The following is a 19,749-nucleotide window of genomic DNA, read 5'->3' as shown; positions in this document are numbered from 1 at the left end:
TGTTCATGATGCCATTCTAATCGTCTGGTATTTAAGGCTTTTTAATATCAAAGAGAGCGCTAGGAATTTTCGCTTGAATTCACCTTAAAAGCCGAAACTTTCAATTAAAAACAAATCTGGTGTAGTTTAAAAAGTTTCACATTGAACGGTTTTCAATCTGCGAGACTTTTTACTTATTAAAATCTGCTTTAAAGTAGATGGAGACCTTGTTAATTTTAAATATTGAATTGAGAGGTTTGCTAGATTTATGTACAGATAGATCTATTTTAATGCCCTTTTTATATAGGAACAAATCTGATTAAAATCAGCAGAAAAATGTCATGCTTCTGGATATTGTTCCAAATTGACTGAAGCAAATAGGTACAATATGCCATTTTTTTAATTGTATCGTCTGCTTTACTATTTATTGCATAATGTGTGAGTTTTTAATAAAAAAACTTGAACCAAATTTTATTTATATATTAATTATATATATTATATTATATTAATTAATTAAAATTATCAAGAAATTGTATCTTGTTATTCAATTATTTATTATTGATCTATGTTATTCGTTTATAAGTGCAGCTAGAAGCAGGAATGATATTTGGCAAAATTATTAATATATCAATTATTTATAAATCAAGTTACAAATAGTCCACAGAGTCCAAACAAGTCTATCTTGAGCATATTCGAGTCGAGTGCGTGGAATAAACAAGTAGAACAATAGTTGGTTCTGAGAAATTGTTGATGCAATGTTTGGGTGGTGGGAGTATTGTAGACATGTTAAGTAGCGCATGTTGGAAAAATTGATGGTGCACATTCAAGAGGAAATGAAAAATATAATTGGATGGAGTTGAGGCTAGCCAAGTGCTACGTTTTACAAATATGGGATGAAAAATACAAATTGGAGGTAAGGAAAACAAACAGATCTCTACTATTAGAGGATAAACATTTGCAGTTTTATTTTTTTACGTTTTTGTTCTTCTTGTTATTCTCTTAGACCTTTGGGAACAACTAATACAAAATACAATTAAACACCTGGACAAAATTTACCCAACATCACAAATTTACCACATTTTTGACGCTATTTTTTTTCTTAATTTATGATCCGATTTGAATGATTTTTTTGCATTTTAGGTTGATTCCTTGATTTCGCTGATAATGATAAAATGTTATGTGTTTTATAGATTTTATGATTCGATACATTCATTGTTAACTGTTTTCAAGTATACGGTATCGAATTTTTCTTACATTTCAAACAATATTTGAATATCGAATACATTATTTGTTATCTGTATAGTTTCTGCTCGCTTTGATAAATGAAAACAAAATTAAGGAATTATTAATATTGCATATGTGTTTATTAAAGACAATTTCTTTTGGAAACGAGTGGAACTGTCAAACATTGAACGAAAAAAAAATACTGGGGATACTGGAAATTAAATTTTCAATTGTGTGTTGGAGAATATTCTCCTATTCTTCAATTACTGCATTCACCAATTGATTGTGGTTAACCGGTATGGGATTGCGACTTCGAACCTTTCTTTTTAGAGCGTCCCATACATGGTCCGTCGGATTTAAATCGGGACTGTGAGGCCGTTCCATCAATGGGGTAGCTACAGAGTTCATGTAGTCTATAACTTTTCTAGTATCCGGCAAAAAAGGAACAAGTGGCATTACATGTTTAATTACAATGTTTTCTAGATAATCATCGGTTTTCATTACACGTATGGAAACTAACTCTGTGCGTCCGTTGAAACATAGTCCTGCCCAAAACATTACAGAACCTCCACTCAAAGGGATTTTTGGTGAGATATTGTCACTTGCAAATCTCTCTCCTGTCTTTCACCAGATTCGTTCACATCCATCACCAGAATTACGACTAATTCTCCTTTCATGAGATAATAAAACCGTCTTCTAATCATCAACTCTCCAATGTTGATAATTTCTGGCAAAACGCAATTTTACAAGTGTTGGTGAGCAATTGTTTTTTTGCCGGTCTTCTGCTGCTGAAAGCAGCCTCATTTAAGCGTCTTCAACTATGCTCTTACAACGTGAAAGAGCCTTAAGACTAAGGACAAAAAAACTCATCACCAGTTGCCGAATACAATCACGAAACCGCACATAAAATTTTATTCGATAAAACTAAAATTCTTGCCTGTAATCAATTCTAACAATCTTAACCGCGACTCAGGTCTTTACCTGTCACCAATATGGGAATCAGTCATCCGAGAAGGTGTTTATGCCCCTCATTTAGCTCGACCCCCCTCAAAAAATACATAAGCAGGTACAGAGTAAAATGCCAACCAGTTTCAGTCAAACTCTGAAGTAGTGAACAGGATGATTGGCGAAACGGTAGCAAGGTCGACTCAGCAAAAACCAGCACAGGAGGAATCCAGAAGTTTTGTAAAAAGTACATAACATTTTTATTACACATTTTTATCACACACACATCGAAAATGAATTCTTTATCATTATCCGGAACCAACCTACAATGCAAAAAAAAATCAAATCGGACTATACGTTCAGAAGAAAAAAATAGCATAAAAACAAATTCATGATGTTGCGTTAATTTTATCCAGGAGTTTATTTTACAGTAATCGTAAAGAACAAAAAAGTTGATAACGGAAATAGTAAATTAAGTAATGTTTTTTTTTTTTTAATTTTCCTTACAATACTGAACGGAGTACCAAGCTATTATGATATTAGTGTCTTTATGTACACATAGTGTATTTAAAAAAAGCAGGAAAGTGAAATTTTCGGTACGCCGTACACTACTACTAATAATGAAAAAAAAACGTGAGTGATGAAAAAAGTATTTAGTTAACATGTCTCCCATTCATAATGCAGTCTTTTCATTACTTCTTGGAGGTGGGTATCGCACTCCGTAATTAGAACCTGGACAATCGATGCGATCCTTCCGTATTGGAAGGGAAACCGTCGGACTGCGGTCACGCGGTCTGAAAGGACTCCGGAGTTGCACAGCTGGTTCGTTCGTTGTAAAATAAAACTTCTCGGATAATTGAATTTTAGCGTACCCACGGAAAAATGCGGAAACGACACATTTTGTTTCCTGTTTTTCTAGTTGTTGTCCGCTAAATTAAATTTGAATAACAAACTTCCAGTCGTTCGTATGGAAAGGCTGAAATTGAGAAACAGAAATGTTTTTGAAAATGTTATTTCGCGATGTCTGTTGTCTAACTATTTAACATCTCGCAAGTATTACTTGTGGTGTATATATTTGAATTTTTGACGCCATCGCGGACATAATACGTGAATACATATTTGCTGTTATTTGATGTCTCTGCTTAACAGTATATTTTCTGTTTTGTTCGCCCTTCATATCAAAGCACGTCTAAAAATCTAAGCAAGATGTAATATATGCCTTATTTTAGAATAAACGGAAATTCTACTGAACTTATCTTTTTGCTTTGAAAAATTTTCCTACATTAACATTAAATAAGTTTATAAACAGGCAAACAGATAGATACTTTAAAATACCTTCGAACTTGAATTGTAAGAAACTTGAATCTTGCGAGGTTTTGAATGTTGCTTGGATATAAGAAAGTGCCACTTAGAATTCTGAAATCACTTGAATTAAGTTTCCGCACCGATTTTAGCTCTGAATAAGATTAAATGCATTTTAGTTTTAGTAGTAATAAATATATTAGAAAAAAACTTTAACCGGAAGCTACTATAAAGAAAAAACTAAATGAAAAACATTTTGATTGAAAGTGAGCGTAAAAAAGGCAATTGGAAACATAATGCGCATCGAAAATCCTTCCACCCAGAAACTCTGCCCGTTATATAATGAAATCAGTATTCTTAATCTACATTTTCATTTTTCTTATTTAATTTTTAAATGAGTTAGCAGTCTCATTTTTTAGATTATTCACTGAACGCCACATGCAGAGGTGAATTACCAAGATCAGTTAGTGATTTATTTAAATAACAAAACGTTGTTTCTATATGCCGAGTAGGCATTAAAATTAAAATTGATGTTTCCTAAAAGGTAAGAGCAGACAACTTGATAATGAATTAATTTACTAGCTTTAGTTATTGTAATTTTTGTACACATATTGTTAATTTCCGAGTAGCTTTTATATAAGTATTTAAATGTTAAAATATTTTGATTTTATAAAATATTTAGTTAAATAATAAATAAATTCAGCTTCCGGGCCCAGCAATCATATTACACAATTAAATTAAGGATGGGCATCATACCATTGTGTTTGCAAGTACAGTATTATTGTTTGAAATAGTATTTAAATAAAAACTTTTTATAATATTGGATGGTTTTTGCGTAGAGAGATTTTTGTTAAGTTATCTGGCTCTGTCTTACTTTACAATAGATTACTTTGGATGAGTTCCTTTTTGATCTAATATTTATCAATCCAGTAGTGCACTTATTTTTTTAATAAAATACCTAACCAATCTTTCCATGTTCTAGAGTTTTATAAATTGAACTACCTTCGGTTCCAAATTGATATTTTCATAATGTCCGTTTCTGAAAAACGCAACACTACCTTACTTAAGGAAGTATCCATTTTTTGGAGCACAAGCTAATATTCTGCTAAAAATGACAAAAATACCAATAATCTATTCTCCAAAGTCAGTAAGCGTTACTCCTCCTCTCCTATTGGACGAGTTGATCAGTTGATGGAGTCACTAAAATAAATTAATCTATATGAAAAAATAACATGTAAAGTGCTATTTACAAACCTGTAAAGTTTTAAATAATTATAGAAATATTAGGGCAGTGACGTCATCGCTTAATTTAATATAATAATAATTATTTGTTCCTCTTTCTTAGACCTCTGTCATTTCTTTTATTATTAAGGTATTTATGTAGTTTATGCAAGCGAAAGTCAAAACACCGAATTAACGGGGCGTTATCGAGATCATTTACTGTACAATGTAATTTTCTAATAAATCGGAACCTACTTTAGAGTTAAGTGAGTCACGATTGCTATTAAGTATTACAAAATAATTAGTTTAACAGACAATTACTTAATATCGTCATTGTGTTTACCCGGACTTTTTGAGGCTATATTCTAAAAATTTTCTAACAAGATAGTTTAAGTAAATCAAATTGAACATTTTTGATGTAGTTTGGATAATAGCGTAATATAGACGTAATATTCGGAAAAAAAAATTTTTGCTTTACAGAAGTTTAAAATCGGAGTTATGGGTTGATTGCCGGAGCGCGCGTAAAAAATTCTCTGTCTAAACTAATACATCGGATCCCATTTTTTTCTTCTCCCTTTCTTTTATTCGGCTCCTAAATAAACGCTCTCTTGCCGCGTTTATCTGCTCGCCCGGCTGATGAATTATTTTAAAATATAAAAGAAAATTATGTCCATTGTCTCAAACTACCAGTGTGCACAAATTCGGCAGTATATCAAGTTTTTATAATATTTTTATTACAATTTTAGACAGCTCGGATTTTCTATCGTTAAATTTTATAAATTCCAAAAAATTATTATGCTATTTCCAAAACTAAATAGTTTCTTTTTTTCTGTAGTAGATAAGAACTTTGCAATCAGTTTGCAATAACGGTAAATAATTTTAACTTAATTTAATTATAATTTAAATAAATCTTTTTGATATATCATCTCTTTCAATTTTCAAAAAAAAATCGATACATTTCTAATTCCCAATGGAATGCAAACGAAGGAACGTTATAAATTCAAACTATTACTGTGCGAAAATTACGTTCTGTAATATGAACTACCTGTGAATTTAACATCTTTACATAATTATAAACGCGCATTTGCTGATGTATAAGTTTAAATTTAAGAAAAATTGTAAATCTTGTAAATAAATTAAATCTTGCTACTACTATTTTTTGAACTGACACTTATGTATAAATCAGGCATGAGAAACAAAGTAGTGCTTCTCTCAGAAAATGTGTTGAAAACTTCGTCATGTCATAGTTCAGACACTTCTTAAAGTGCCTGGGTTCAGGTGTGATTATCATTGCGGCCATTCCATGGAATCCATCTCTTTCGGAAGCCATGACAGCTTTTTATGCTTATGTTTTATGTTTACCAATTCATCCTTCTGAAATTATTGAAAGAAGTGGATGGATGTTTTCAGCATTCGACTTCAGCTTATTGATGACAGCTAACTAAACTAACCATCTTCCAAGATATTGGAAGGAACTTATGCGTTCCACTACGTCGCCGTTCAATAAAAGCTATCCGATACACTTGCAGCTTTCCCACTACCATCCATTTGATTTTACTTATTTTAATGTTTACTCCTCTGCTTCGGCTGGTTATTATAGATTATAATTAACTGGAGTTAATTATAATCTATCTGTCATCGGCGTATCTTGTATTGTTAATTACATCTCCTTCAATCTTTACACCTTCCGTCCTGTACGTAGGCCCTCAAAATATTTGTCATGAATAGATAGGAACACATCTCTGGTAAACTCCACGTTCGAGTGGTATTTTATTACGTCTTATATTCCTAAACCCAAATTGCTCCCCTCCAAGGACCGTCTCGCAAATTGCAAATTGATAAGCCTGAGGTCTATATTTAGGCCTTTTAGGAAGTGCCGGGATTTTACCGTTGTGGTACATTTTGCTAAAAACCTACCTTAAAACCTTAAAAAAAGATCATAAAATTCACTGAAAAACTAACTGCAGTATCTCCAAAACTAATACATTATTATTTTAAATCACCCTGTATATATTCGATGGACATTACTGCTGCTAATAATATTGTCGCTTGGCAAATAGTCTGTTGTTAATGTTGTAATTCTATGTGTTCGAAAAGTTCTCGAGAAAAGGGAGAAAAAATCCAAGCAAAAAAGTTGTCGTAATTTTATTTTTGGAAAACAATATTGTTGCGAAGTTGGTTTTCCATTTGAACAATGCAATTTACAAAGTTACGAAAAACCGAACTAAATTTATTAACGATACCACCATTCCCCTTGTTAGGAAGCCCGCGAAACACGTCCTCGATTGCGCTGAACTAAATAAACTTTTCTCCCCGTGGAAAAGTTCGAAACGCATAAAAAAAGAGAAAATATTTTCTTTTCGCTCGGCGCGAATACAAAAATACACACGGACTCCGAAGCTTTTTAGACTTCATTATTTCGATCGGTAAATCTTGATTTTGGAATCTCTTATTCAACGCGTCAGCCCCTTATTTAATAAAGTTTTACTCGCCCCTAACCGAAAAGTAAATAATGTCAAGGAAAGTACGCGCGCAAGTGACGGAATTTTTATCAGTCTGCACGCTTTTAGAATCGATTGAATTTCGATTAGGAAACATCTTAAAAAAAACCCTTGCCGAGTTTTACGCATTTTTTAAAAATTAACTACCTCCAAAATCACCTTGAAAAACCACAACCGGATGTTTTTTTCTCTTCTGAAATTTGACATTGAAGATTGTGTTTAATATTTGTCTCAAATATTTGTTGAATTATTAAATTAAAAAGAGAAGTGAAAATAAATCAGTAATCGGGGTACAACAGGGTTGAAACTAAGGGTACAATTACATTTAAATAAATAGAGAAAAACTTTATTTAATTGAAGTATATTCAAATATATTTGAAGGTGTTTGTTCTCATGGTACATGTTTACTGCATAATATCTACTATATAGCGAATAAATATTGAGGATATTTCCATAAATTCTTGGTACTCTGGCTACGTGTTTGCTCTCCTTGATTACGTTGGCAGCCAAATTTTGCATTACAACTTGTTGATTCTTGTTAAAAATATGTATTGTAAGTTTTTTTTAGTTGGTTATCCAAATATCTTTTTAAAACCAGGCACATTAATAATTATATATAAATATAAACCGAACAAAAATATTATTAAATATTTTTATTTAAGATTAGCAGCATCTAATTTTTGAAAAAAAAATATATATGGGAAGTACTGACTTTGGTCCTCAGACTACCAAATCAAAAGACAATGGTGAAAATCATGTATAATTCCGTTAATCAAAAAATTAGGAGATTTATAAATTTCATTTTCCTGTAAAGAACTTTTTTCTAATGTCAAAAATTATTTCTGTAAATAACCTGTTTTGATTTTTTTTTCAAAGAGACTTCCACAGGCTACTGTAACGTCAGCAATTTCGACTAAGCAAAAACCGACGCAGGGGGAATCCAGAAGTTTTGTAAAAAGCAACCTTTTTTGATTGTATTTTATTGATCAATACTTATAGAAAAAGCAGCATGTCTCATAATGCGTAGAGAAAATACGTGAAATTAGCATTAGATAATCATTTTAAGCAAAATTGCTGAATCGTTTTAACATTGTATCCAACAATTAACATCACAAGCCATAACTTGTTTAGTTTTAAAGATAAAAATTTAATAAAAAGATATTTTCAATGATGCGCTCTTTCTAAAACAAACAAATTCCGAAAAAATCCTTTGAAAACAAAATTTTTTGTTCTTAATGGCACCTTTGTTTTTTTTATTAAACAAAGTCAAGAGTGCATCAATTCGGATTGCAAGGGTATAAAAAAGGCATTTTTAACACGAACACGAGAAATTAAAACAAATTAACCCAAACTCGCTTTGAACCGATAAGACGTTGAGGAGTTCAATAATTGATCTGGCCCTTGACAGTTTATCAAGCCGTGATCAAAAGGCATTTAAACCTCTCAAACAATTACAGCTCATATGATTACTGATCTTGCTCCAGAGTGCTTTTAAGGTGTTATAAAGAAGTTTAGTCTGAGCATTTATTAATTGCAATAAGAAATGTAATACGGCTTACATACTAATTTTAAAAACATAAAGCTATAATTGTCATACGTAAAATGTTTTCTCTTTATAGTGCTCAAATTATTAGCTGTGCCTGATAAAGGTTCCAGAAATTCACAAAAAAAAACAAGGATGAGATCTAATATAGCAGAACTGGATGTGATGCTCTTCGTGTGCGTTTTGAATGGGATCTAAATGTTGGTTCCAGGAACATTAAAGCCCCCTTTAAATATAATGTCATTGATCCCTACCAATTCGTGGTTAGGGTACGGTCTCAGTTTTACCAGAGCAAATTTCAGACGGGACGTTGGGGAAACCCGTCGTGTCTGCTGCATAAAATAAAGAAAATTTCCAACATTGGGAATTTAATTTACTTCTCCCCCGACGGGAACCGGCCGTCATGCAAATTATTAGCGATGGACGGGACAATGCCCCACGGTTAATTTGTATGAAGCCTGAGGTTGCATTTTTTCACTTCGTCGCCCGCAATTTTTTCCTTCCAAAACTTTTCCACTTTCCATTTCGCCTCGCGGAATCAAACCTAATTTGTAATGACAAATTTCTAAGGATAGCTCCAGCAGAGACAAAGAAGTCGAGATTTTAAAACGAAGAAACGTAATTAAGTTCGTTTTATCGCTTTTAGAAAAAAGTCTCTTATAGAAGCCAGATATTGTGCCATCAAGAATTCACAAAGAGCTATGATGGACTATGCAAATCAGAGTGATTTTAACTGTCGTTAAATTAAAGAGGCATTCAACAAGTCGTTTAAACAAGAACTTTTTTACATGAATGATATAAAAAAAGTGTAGTTTATTTGAACTGCAAGAGTACTTTTAAATCGTGAAGTTAGGTCGATCGATATTCTCTTTGATTTTTCAGCATAATGCTTTGCGGAAAAAAAACTGCTATTTAAGTATCGAACTCGCTACTGAACTTCACTAAAATCATTTTTTTTTGTTGAACTTGAAAATCATCTGTCAGAAGAAACATCAGCCTTCGCCTTTACAGCTAAGGAGTATGACTCCTTAATACTATTTAAACAAGTAGTTCTTTGAACGATATATCTATTTAATTTTTCAGTTTTGGAAGCCGCTAATTACCGATAAAATGGAATCGGTTATTTAGGTTAAATTAAGAATCCGAAAATGAGGCTAGTCAAGATTTAAACCCGGCTAGAATGCCTCTCAAAGTAAAGGTAAAGTCAATTGGATTTGCTCGAAACAAATTCTCTTCCCTATATCCAAACTCAGATATATTAAAAACGAAAGAAAGAAAAAAAATATTGTAACGCCATCTTAGCATACAAAATTGTCAACTGCTATTTATTTTTGCCTCCAAACAGTTTTCAGCATGTTTGCAAGTAGTTGCATACTTTTTCATAATAAGTCCGATTGTTTCTATTGGTATTTTGAATTACACTTACTTTTCGTTTGAATATTGCGTTAGTACTTTACCTTTTTGGTATTTAATTAATTTATATTTGACCCCATCGTAATTTTTTTTGTTTCATCTTCACATTTTAATTTATTCATTAATTTTTCTCGTTATTGAACAAACGTGTTAATTTCTTAGTCTTTCTGTGACATGCCTCGTGTTGATTTCACTTTTTTCACTTAGTGATTTTTATTATAGCAGGTCAAAGTAATCGTTTACCGCAGAACATTGAAGGGCCGCTATAATTTAATATCTGCCATTCGAAACTGCCAATATATCGGCAAATAGATTCAATATAAAGCGATATATTTCCATAAGTTTAACGCTCCTCTTGGAAGAAAGCTGTTACTGCAATACGTAATATTAAATTCGTGGAAGGACGGGTAGCATTATAACAATTCACACAGATTGCAATAGTGCGGCGGAGATTTTAAATGCGAACTGGCAAAACGAAATTTAATTTCACATTGATATGCTAGAACCGATTGCAAAAAATTTTATTTTATATTTCTACTTAAAATATATTACTATGTCGACGCTTTTGCCAGATATGGTTTAAAGTCCATTCTAAAGCTTATTTTATTATAATTATTATAATACACCTGATTACCGTTTTTACGGCGATGAAACTGTGGTGAGTCGAGAAGATAGTCTAAACTCCACATACTTGTAAATTTAGAATGTTTTTTATAACTTTTTTTCCGATATCAAAATCTAGTAAAAATATAACAATTGTAAAGTTAGTAAAATTTTGGTGAAATATGAAATATGCCAAGAAAGTTACATTTGTATTGGGAGTGCAACAGAAACGACTAGGTTTAGGTAGTTGATGACAGTGGAGTAGACTGGTAGAATTCATTCAAGACTGTAGTTATATTTTAAGTACATTTTCAATTTCAATAAATTTAAATTTGCTTGAGCGGTCTTGATTATTAGTCGGTGTTGAATCAATGCTACTATTTATATAAAAATAACTTATTCAGTTTTTTATATTTATTAACAAACGATATCAATCTGATCAAAGACAATTTCGCTGTAATGTGCTTTTCAATCAACATTGCTGCTTTGGTATATGATATAACTGACGTCCTTGTGAAGAGCTTTATCTGAAGTATAATAGTATATTATGCAAGAAATTTGGTAAACGGCATTTGGGTCACAAGTTTATTGGCCCGAGCGGGGCGAGTGTTTAATAAACGCGTGACTTAACGTGACGACCATTAGTTTTTGGGTACAAAACTAACCAAAACAACACGAATGTATTTTACTGAAATGATCGTCAGAATCGACAAACGTCAAAATTCAAGCCGTGCGGTAATATCTCCGAAAACATCCGATTGCTCCTAAAACCGTGCGGCAATATTCTGGAAATGTTCAAAGTGACTCGAATACGTCGGAAGCGAAACTGGCGCCGTAAAATGGCACTTCCCGCCCGCTACATCGGTGAAAAATTAGGTATTTTACAGAAGGGAGTAAAAAAATGAATTATGTATATTATTCGTATAGAGGCCCTGCCTATGTTGACAGTACAGAAACTCATGAGGAATTTATGTAATTGTTTATTGAAAAGGTCCATTGAAAATGCGCATGCGCGATATTTAAAATTTCGTTTCGGCAGCTCTAATGACAAATTCTTACCTAGGACACATAAGACCTTGCGACTTTCAACAAACAAGATGGCCACTGAGTGATCGTCGATGTTTGGATGTTGCATTTTTACGGCAGTATTTTCTCAAAATATGTCGTAATCCTATTAAATTTTCAGGCAAAAAGGAGTTAAAGTCTGGAAAACCAGTGCAGAATTGCAACACCTACGTCGGCGTTAGTATAATTCTGTAATTAATTTGGCGTTTTTGCTCTCTAATCCCTGTAGATACGATGCAATTTCTACATCTATTTTTATATTTAAGCTATTTGTTTTGTCAATCGGTGCAAAGCATTGGTTTTCTTAAACTCATAGATTTAACCTCCATTTAAATAAGTTTGAGATGCTAGATATCGCACATGAAACATCTAAGTGAAAAAATGTTCAAGCAGCACATCGTATAGACAGTAATTGACAAGTAACAAGTAACAGTAATCTTATGATTGTTCTAGTAAAAATTCAACTTGTAGCTTAATTGCTTGCTTATATTTCCTGTAATTCTTGTACACTAAAACATATAACCCAAACATCCTTCGTAGCTATTTACGCGTACCTAAAAATGGAGGGAATTCTGTTTAGTGAATTCACATGTGAATATTTGTATAATGTATTTTCCAGTCGTTGAATGTCAAATATCACTGTTTCTTTAAGATTTTCTTAGATAAAAGAACACAGTAATGAAAGCACAAATTATACAAGTTTGTGAGTACGGTGAGGAGATATTGACACCAAAAATGAAAACAACAATGTCACAGAGCACAGACTGTTCTGCGACAATAGTAATTAGCTCGGTGTTGCCAATTATGTTCGGATATCAGAGATTGATGTTGCGTTCTTATAAAAATTAGTCAATTTTCCAGAAAAATTACGGCAACTCAGTCAGCTACGAAGCTGCCAAAGCTACGAAAATATCATAGCCACCTGCGGTGCATCAATTTTTACAGCAGTAATTTCCAAAACTGCCTAGTTCTTGTCGGTGAAATATAAAATTCTTTTGCGGGAAAATATGGTCATGTCACGGCCCGCCTTGCTATCTCGATATAATTATGGGCATGCTATTCGGGGGCGTAAATAATACATTACCCGTGAACACATGCCTTTGTCTGGAATTTCGCGTTGCCTGCTGATACGCGCGAAAACACATTTCCAATCTTTGAATTTTCGCATGTCGTCGTAAATCCCTCTTATCTGTAGGGGTATAGAGTTTTCTAGGATGCTTAGATATGTCGAAACATGAAGTAGAAGTTACTGCAACGGACTTAATCCATGGAAGTGAATCTCAAAATAAAAATAAGCTTTTTGATATGGTGCCATATTGCTCTGAAATGACTTTGGTGGTTGGTGAACATAGCAATTCAGATATAAGAGCAGATAAAATATTGTTCTTGCATTATAATAGGAAAATAAAAACAGATTAGTGAACCAAGCGTAACCGCCAGTTTAGTGATTATACCCATATTCGTGGTCCAAGAAAAGTAAGATCCAAATAAGTTAGCTTCTATCCAGATTTCATTTATCAAACAAGTTTTACACTTTTGTTATCTGTAAAGGGGTTCCCAGCAAGTTTTCTTATTGAATTACGACACAATGCTGATAAAAAATATCTCAACGAAGATTTTCGTTTTGACATAACGAGTGACGACAAACTAATAATTATAACGTTTCTATTGAACATTTAAGAAACGATCACTGATGCGAAGTTTAGAGAAAATTTAAATGTAACTAATAATTATTAGAGAACAAGAAGATTGGTACCTCTGCATGGGGAGTCGCGATAGTTTTTCGAATTGAACATCTGGTACTGTTATGGCATGTCCTCTAATGTGAGCTGCTGGCTGGGAGCTCAATAGGATTTTTCTCCTGTTCTGAACACGTCTTTCACGTGTCATTATCGACAACCTCGACGATATCGAGATGCCTTCCCCTCTGAACTTCTACAAACGTTCGTAGACGCATTTGACTAAAGCGGTTCTGCGGCCTTAAGGATTCTACAATAAGGACCCCTCATTCCCTGACTGTTATTTAACTTGCTCTTGAGTATACTTTCTGCTATTCCACATACACAAACCATATAGTTGTATTTTTCGATTGGTCTAAACTAATCAACTTGTCAGAATTTTATTAATACCAACACTATTACAAACACGCAGATGTATTTGTTGTATTGATGTATTGATATCACTGTACTAAATCCAACCTGCTTGTCTGTTTATAATCGCTTGCTATATTTTAATATTATATAATATATATTTAATATTAATAATAATAGTAATCTTTACATTTGATGATATCTTAATCATCCATAGCATGTACCGAAGTACCACTACTATCATTAAATACCATAGTACCACCAATATGAAAGCCAAAATATAATGATCGGAATAACTCGAAAACCGCACATCCTGTATATTTGCTAAAATGTTGCGTTAGCAGTCAATATATCTGATACACTCTGGATTAGTTCCACAATTATTATCTGCAATCCGTCCCATATTTTAGCGTTGTTTGCCGATAATGAATGAGTCTTCAAAATCCAATCAGCATCGATGTGCATATAGAAATTTTGCCGTGATTGATGAAAATACTTTACCAGGGTGCCATGTGTACACTGTCTATTCGTCAAAGCTCACCTAACGAACGAAACGGCTATCGAAATAGTTTGGGGTCTAATTAAAGGTGATGGAAAATCGGCATTGATGTCCGAGTGTTTTTCATTTCGTCACTTAACGATAACTGCCCGGATTATATCCCTTGAAAGGCGCATTTTGTTCAAAACTGAACTGTCGGATACTCGAAATGAGTAGGCAAAAATTGTAGACTGTTTTCACATGTATATTATACAGAGTGTATCGAAAAAAAATTCCTTTAATTTCTAGAGCAAATTTAATAATAAAAGAGCAAAACTATAGGAAATATGTGTACGAAAATACCGCTATCAGCAAAGTTTTTTATTAGTTCTAAAACGGTTAAAAATTCCTAAATGAAATTGAGAAATTAAATTTCAATACCTAAAAATTAGTTTTAATACATTTGTTTATGTATAGACATAAAGCATACAAAATAAATTAACCGAAACTCAAAACCTAATATTTAAGCAATAAATAGTTGAAGTTGTGACAATTGGTTATTTCTTTTAAACAACACTAAACGCTCGGGAATTATCGTGACGTCATACCGCTGCTGTTCGATCGATACGGTGAGAGTTTTATAATGTTATTCTCAGGTTATAGAGAAATATGCTATATACGTTTATTTTTGGCTCATGTAAATATGTGCTTGTATTTAATCAACTCCAGTTTGCATTTGTGCTTAGTGTGCTTACATGATAATAATGAAAGCAACACAAGAACAATATTATAACTCGTCATCGTGTTTGTGTACAACCTGTAAAACGCCAGATAAACTTTTTATGCGTCTACCAGAAAATAAAATCCGTCGTTATTAGTTCACATTATGTTCAGGTGTCACTTTAGCCTTAACCGTCCGAACATTTTAACTTGCACCCATCCCATTGCAGTCTGTATAGGAATAGCTTTTTGATCTATATAAAATAAAGAACACTTTAGGTTATTGATGGCAATATACTTTAAAATCAGTATTTAGGTTTTCACTGGTTAAAAACAAATCTTTTTGCTTTTTTTAGTGAATAATTAAAAAAAAAGAGATTCCTTTTGAACTTTAAAAATTAGAAAACGTTAAACCGATTATAATATTATATTTGTTAATTACTAGTTGCAAATTTTTCTATAAACATACCTTTTAGCTTTTACACCGTGAATATCATCAAAAGAAAAACTTTCGGTGATTTGTATGTAAAATGTCACCGCAAACATATCCACTAAAGGTAAATTATCAGATTGACCTTTTAAAAAGTCGGCTTCGGCCATTTTTAAAACTTTCTTTTTGATACTAAATACAAGATAACAAAAGCAACCGACAGGATCAAAATTAAAATAAAAAATTAAAACCACCAAGAGGAACGCGTTCTTCTTCTTCTTAAAGTGCCTGTCCTCTGTGGACGTTGGCTATCACGTTGGTCCATATTACTTTGTTTACTGCGGATCTGAATAGGCCTGTTGATGTCATTCTAGTCCATGCACGTAGGTTCCGCAGCCACGATATTCGTCTGCGTCCTGCCGATCGTCGACCCTCTATTTTCCCCTGTAAGATGAGTTGGAGTAGGTGGTATTTCTCATTGCGCATAATGTGTCCAAAGTATTCCAGTTTTCTGCGTTTGATGTGTGCTAGGAATTCCATTTCTCCTCCGATGCGCTCAACGACCGTTTTATTTGTCACATGATGTACCCACGAAATTCTGAGGATGCGGCGGTAGCACCACATCTCGAAGGCATCTATATGTTTGCACGAGGCATCGGTAAGGGTCCATGCTTCTGTCCCATAAAGGAGGACCGAGAGAACATAACAGTTCAGGACCCTTATTCTAGTGCGGACGCTGAGGGATAGGTTACAGAGTATGTTTCTCATTTTGTTAAATGTGCTTCTTGCTTTTTCGATTCGGCACTTTATTTCTCGAGAGTGGTCCCAATCTTTGTTCAAAGTACAGCCCAGGTATGTAACTGTCTCTGCTGTTTTGATGGCTTCGTTGTTTGCAGTAAATTGTAGGTTTCCAATATCGTTTTTACTGATAATTAATATTTGTGTTTTTTTACAGTTTATCTTCATACCGTATCCTTCGCATGCAGTCCCCACTCGGTCCACAAGTCTCTGAAGCCCCTCAGCAGTGTCGGCCACAAGAACGGTATCATCCGCATATCTCAAGTTGTTTATAATTTGACCATTTACTACAAGTCCGTCCTCTGTATCATCCAATGCTTCCTTGAATAGATGTTCTGAATACACGTTAAACAGGAGAGGCGACAGTATCCAGCCCTGGCGCACTCCCCTTCCAACGCTAAATTCTGCTGACGTTGTGTTTTCTACTCGAACCATAGCCTTTTGTTGTAAGTATAGTTTTGCTAGGATCTCCTTGTCTCTGTTGTCCATTCCTGATTCTCGTAGCATTGCGATGAGCTTATCGTGCCGAACCCTGTCGAAAGCCCTCTCGAAGTCTATGAAACAAGTAAAAACGTCTGTATTGACGTCCCGTGCTCGTTGGATCAGAACTTGTATGGCGAACAAGGCTTCTCTAGTGCCAAGTCCTCTCCTGAAGCCAAACTGATTAGCACTTATGTTCTCGTCGAGTCGTTTGTAAATTCGTGCTTGTATTATATTGAGGAAGGCCTTTAAAGCATGACTCATCAGGCTTATAATTCTGTACTCTGAGCATTTAGTTGCGTTCGCTTTCTTGGGTAGCGGGATAAATGTTGACATCAGCCAATCTTTTGGCAGTTGGCCATCTATATAGATTTTGTTAAAAAGGGTGGTTATCAGTTTTATTTGTTCGGAGTCCAGTAGCTTCAGGACTTCTCCATGTATTTGATCTGGTCCAGGGCTTTTGTTGTTTTTTAACCTTTTGATAGCTGCTTCCACTTCTTCTTGTGTGATGGTAGGTCCTTCAGTGTTAACCGTTGCAGCCACATTTTTTCCTCTCCAAAGAGTTTCTGCATATATTCTTTCCATCTTGCTAGTTTTTTGTCGACTTCGGTGATGGTGTTGTTGTCTGAGTCGAGGAGAACTCCTGTATTCCGTCTTTGGAATCGTCCTGCTGCTTCTTTTATTTTCTTGTGAAGGTTAAAACTATCGTGTTTGCCTGCAGTATCTCAATTTCAGCACATTTTTCTTGCAGCAACTGTTCCTTGGTCTCTTTGATCTTTCTCAGAACTCTCCGATGCACTTCTCGGTATTTTTCCGTATCCCTGTTTCTATATTGTCTCCTTTTTTCCATAAGTTCCAGTATAACATCCGTCATCCATTCCTGTCTCTTCGCCTGTTTATCCTGCCTCAGCTCTTCTTCCGTGACGGAGACATGGATGTTTTTATTCGCGTTGTCGTTCTCCAATGGCTTCTCTATGCGACCGTCCGGCTGGCACGTACTCCTACCAGCGAATTTGCCTCACAACTGGTTAAATTTTACAATTTTTAATTGTAACGTACTTTTATAAGCCATATTCTTCAAAACAAAATTTCGTTCAAGTTCCCTATTATTCTATATAGGAGACAATAACGGTTAAATGTATAGTTCATTGGGCTATAGATTTAATCTTGATCCTATTCGAGCGAATATACTGTAATACAAAATTTGCTGATGATTCTTAAACACTTTTAAATATGCTTATTATATTTTTTGCTGCAAATTAGTACATTTATACAATTAAGTAGGTAGATAGGTGTATCTAAACCTTATTAAGAGAACTGTCGTCAATTATATTGACATATTCCTTTTAAACATTATATATATGTAATCTTTGAAAAACTGATTTCAATCGCATTATCAAAATTCCTCTTGCTTGTTCCGGTAACGAGAAACAGTTGCGACTTTACCTTTTTTAAAAATTTGCTAGATCTGTTAATTGTTCCCGCGCGTATTTTTCGTTTTGGGTTTTAAAATATTTTGTCATTTTTTTGTTTGAAAAAAAAATTAAAGCTGAAAAATAGATACTTTTTATTGACCCTGTATATTACTTTTTGCAAAACTTCTGCGTCGGTTTTTGCTGAGTCGAATTTGCCGACGTTCCGCCAATCATCCTGTTGGCTTCTTCAGAGCTTGGCTGAAACTTTCAGTTGGTGATTGGTGAAACCTCAGCAAGTTCGACTCAGCAAAAACCGACGCAGGAGGAATCCAGAAGTTTTGTAAAAAGTATTACAGTAGCCTGTGGAAGTTTCTTTGAAAAATTACCCTGTATATTATTTTTAAAATGAATAAAAGATTACCCTAATTCAAGGCTGATGAGATTTACGTTCAAAAAGTGATAAAATTAGCGATACCTATACAGAAAATATCAATTTAAAACCAAAATAAAATAAATAAAAACATAAAAAAATCTCAATTTCCTAATATACGTTTTTAATATTTTACGTATAAAAAAATTAGTTAAAGAAATAATTAAAATATACAATAATAATAAATGAAAAGCCTTTTTTTCATTTTGCATAAAACCGCCCACAATTTTTGCCGTGTTGGATGGCCGGCAGTTTTGACTAAGTTGATTTGTTACGAGTTGAATGTTACTGGTGAAGTTTTGAACCGTGAATATAAAAATTACGGACAACAAAGTGCTGCAATGTGTGGTTAATGGAACTTCTTGTAACAATTCGTTATTTTGTAATTCAAACTTTCTGTTTAATTTAGACATCAACGTTGGAGCATGTGTTTTGCAAGCGGGTATCACAATAGCTGGACGAACTTTTTTTGCTTCAATAAACTGGTCCTAACCAGAGAAACGTAAGTAATAGATAGTAAGTTAAACATTTATTTAAAGACTACAGGTTATTTTGGTTTTCTTCAGTACATAAAATTGCGAAATTATGAACAATTTTTCCAGTGTCTCTTTCGAATAATTAAAAATGTTAGCAATAAGATTAGCCTTTCGTAAGAAATTTCATAACTTATATTAATTTTCTTAAAAATGGTTGTATTCATTCAATTGCAATTTTTTTCTGTCAGTGCGGTCTTCTACTCTTTTTACGTTGTTCGACTCTGAAACGAAGAATTATCCAAATCCATAAGTGGTTAAAAAATTAAAAAATTCTTTCACGACTGTGCCAACTTTCATTTATTTTCCGCGATTATTATCTGAAAGTTGTCAATACTTCAACACCCTTTATGGATAATAAACGAGTAGTGAATATCCAATCAGCGGCTGATGTGCGCTGTGATTGATGGAAATGCTAGAGCGTTGTGCCTCGTGCATTTATCAGAAAAAAAAACGCATAAAATTGCCATTAAAATTGTTCGTAGCTTTTTCGAAGGCTGTGTTCAGTTTCTGACATGTGTATTAAATTTACCACTAAGGAAAGAGAAAAAAAATATTTATATTATTATTATTAATATT

The 19,749-nt window shown here is 33.5% G+C and overlaps 1 protein-coding gene across 2 annotated transcripts in view; it reads left to right on the top strand.

Moving 5' to 3' along the window:
* The window catches only part of LOC132703288 (octopamine receptor beta-3R-like), a 305,268-nt gene that overhangs the window by 32,377 nt on the left and 253,142 nt on the right, over window positions 1-19,749 (top strand). The window contains exon 2 of one of the 2 annotated variants that reach the window (XM_060672444.1): window positions 19,047-19,139. The exons of the other annotated variant lie outside the window; for it this stretch is intronic. The gene's annotated coding sequence lies outside the window, so the exon portion shown is untranslated. The remainder of the gene's footprint in view (window positions 1-19,046; window positions 19,140-19,749) is intronic. 2 annotated transcript variants of the gene reach the window in all.

Source organism: Cylas formicarius, unplaced genomic scaffold, assembly GCF_029955315.1.
Source record: "Cylas formicarius isolate icCylForm1 unplaced genomic scaffold, icCylForm1.1 PGA_scaffold_6__28_contigs__length_40554024, whole genome shotgun sequence".
NCBI classification, from domain to species: Eukaryota; Metazoa; Arthropoda; class Insecta; order Coleoptera; family Brentidae; genus Cylas; species Cylas formicarius.
The sequence above is the reverse complement of the archived record's forward strand: the minus strand, read 5'-3'. Positions and strand labels throughout refer to the sequence as shown.